The following is a 2830-nucleotide window of genomic DNA, read 5'->3' as shown; positions in this document are numbered from 1 at the left end:
ATACCTACAGGGGTTTGCAAACCAGAGTAACATTACTGAACACATAGAAAAATGGCGTATACAGTATTGAAGGTTTACTCTACACACAATAACTTATAGCAGTACATCCTGGAAAGAACATCCAGAAAACAAGCTAACAAGCTAAAGCAGTGGTTCCCAAAAATGTTTGAATCACAGCACTCAAGAGTATCAGAATTTTTTTCACGGCACCCGGAGACCAAAAGTATGTTATTGAAAATTTTTGAAAGAGATATTAAATTAAGTAAATTGTGTTTGTATGTCACCCATAGGGTCAGTTATGTGGTGAGGGACAGGATTTGCTTCTGTTTGTCCACATATTTTATTATTGACAGCTACCAGCACTGGTTTTGCTGACCATACACTGACCAATAATAATTTTAATTGGTCCTGGACCACCAATCCAAGGCACCCCTACAAGTGCCCTGAGGCACCCCAGGGTGCCTAGGCACACAGTTTGATAACCACTGAATAAAGTATTAGGCTCTATATAGACTATTTATTGGCTAAACAAAGCACTCACAGCAATGACCACTTGCTTCTTCTTGACTTCCTCATATCATTTTGAAGAACATGGCAGGACAGCCTCCTGCCACTATGGAACGTCCCGTTAGTATCAGAAGCCGATTAACCTAAAAGTGTGTATTTAGATTATGGTAAGAAATCTATATAAACACAGGTAGATGACAATCTTGCGCCGGGATCCCGAACTAGAGAGGTTTAGGCAGCGGGGGAGGGTTAGGATTAGGCTACGGGATGGGGGGGGGGGGTTAGGTGTAGGCTGCGGGGAGGGGGGGTTAGGTTTAGACACCCACAGGGAGGGTTAAGGTTAGGCACGGGGGAGGGGGGGGGGAAGGTGGCGGTAGGTTTAGGCTGCGGAAAGGGGGGTTAGGGTTATGGGGAAAGGTTAGCATACTTACCCAACCCGTGTCGGGATTCTATCCTTTGGGATGAAGAGGTCAGTATTTCTGTTAGGAAGAAGACATGATTATAAGCTGACTTTTGATGACTCAATGAACTCATCCATGTTATGTTCATGACCAAGAGCCAAAATTACTGAATTGATATCTTATCCTGCTAGTATTATTAATTCTGCAAATTCTGCTAATATATAAAAAAAAAAAATTGTGATCCTATTTGGGATGTCGGCGCTGCCATTCTGACCAGTGTTGGGATTCTGGCGTCAGTCTTTTGACAGCCGGAATCCTGACCGGATCCCAGCCAGAGGACTTGTATATAAATGCTAATTTCAATATCTCATCTACAACAGGCAGCACATGTTTAAATGTCTACTGGGAAAATTGCAACATGCAATTAATGAATGTTTGATATGGACCTCACAATTTACGTCCATATTCTCCTGTAATTCAAATAGAGGAATTATCACAGGATCCCATGAAGATTTATATAGCAATTGTAGCCCAAATCATATTAAACTGCATTAGTTAAGCATATGCAGCAATTAACCACCAAGAGTGATTTTAACATATAGATAACAAAGCATATCAATGAACAAAGCAGCTTAAAAGTGGAATCTTTAGTCCACAATCAGAGCACAAATAGCAGATTTGCAAAAAGTTGTCTATGTTTGTATCAGTCTGGTAATTGATCTCTCTTATGCCGGCCATACACTAGGACGACCAGCATCCGATCCGATTCCTGTCACAATTGCCATTCAATTGCTCTGGGCGCTCTGGATACATGATTTGTTTTTTTTTTGAACACACAATGTGCATATGATGAAGCAGAGCCGTAACTAGGTGTGTGCAGAAGGTGCATTGCCCACAGCGCATTTACTCTGTGGGCGCACCTTCTACATACACCCTGTGTGGCTGCGTATTCCCCCCCTGACGGCCTCTCCTCCCGCTCCTCTGTGCCTGGGGCCCGCACTACAAGCTCCGTACCGCTGGTTGCTGCTGTAGTCAGCGGCAGAGCTGGCCAACCTGTCACCCTGCCTGCTCGCCTCTTCCGTCCATTGGTGTGCAGTGGGAGCGGCAGCGCTCCTCTACTGGCGCAGACCTTTTCAAGTGCACGGAGCCAGGGATACATCGTCTCAGCCTGGGACTGCTGAGAGATAACAGGCAGCCGCAGCAGCAGCTCTTGTTTACTCCGGGCAGCTTCACACCGATCATGTGTAGAAAGGGCTGCGCTAATGACCTCTCTGCAGTGACCAGATAGCACATGCAGAGACCCAGCAAGCAGCAACAGCGTGGCGCTCTTAATGTAATGCAGACAGAAGACCACCTTTCTTGGTAAGTACAGTATTTGGGGAGCATGGGTGGTGGAAGGACAGCAAATCACTATCAGGAACATACAGATGGAGGAGGAAAACACATTATAGCAGGCAAATACAGATGTGAGTAGCATAAAGTACACATAAATAAAATATAACATACAGGGGGTGGGTGGATTGAAGAGCTGTGTAAAGCACTATAAGAAAAATACAGAGGAGGGGTGCCACTTTGAAAAAAAAAAGAAAAACATAGGGCTCTATTAAAATAAAACAGACTGGGCACTGTAGAAAATACCGTTCCAGACAGTGGCACGCAAGGTAAGAAAATACAGACATGGCCACTACACTGCTCTACACTATGGTGGTCATTCCGAGTTGTTCGCTCGGTAAATTTTTCGCATCGCAGCGATTTTCTACTTAGTGCGCATGCGCAATGTCCGCACTGCGACTGTGCCAAGTAAATTTGCTATGCAGTTAGGAATTTTACTCACGGTTTTTTCTTCGTTCTGGTGATCGTAATGTGATTGACAGGAAGTGGGTGTTTCTGGGCGGAAACTGGCCGTTTTATGGGAGTGTGTG

At 44.7% G+C, this 2830-nt stretch overlaps 1 long non-coding RNA gene across 1 annotated transcript in view; it reads right to left on the bottom strand.

Moving 5' to 3' along the window:
• Nucleotides 1-541: 541 nt before the first annotated feature.
• Nucleotides 542-2830, bottom strand: part of LOC134928933 (uncharacterized) — a 32557-nt gene continuing 30268 nt past the window's right edge. Inside the window, exons 3-4 of the long non-coding RNA XR_010178138.1 lie at nt 939-986; nt 542-650 (exon numbers count right to left, since the gene is read on the bottom strand). This is a non-coding gene — a long non-coding RNA (uncharacterized LOC134928933). The remainder of the gene's footprint in view (nt 651-938; nt 987-2830) is intronic.

Source organism: Pseudophryne corroboree, chromosome 5, assembly GCF_028390025.1.
Source record: "Pseudophryne corroboree isolate aPseCor3 chromosome 5, aPseCor3.hap2, whole genome shotgun sequence".
Lineage (NCBI taxonomy): Eukaryota > Metazoa > Chordata > Amphibia > Anura > Myobatrachidae > Pseudophryne > Pseudophryne corroboree.
This window is presented reverse-complemented; position numbering and strand designations above follow the sequence as displayed.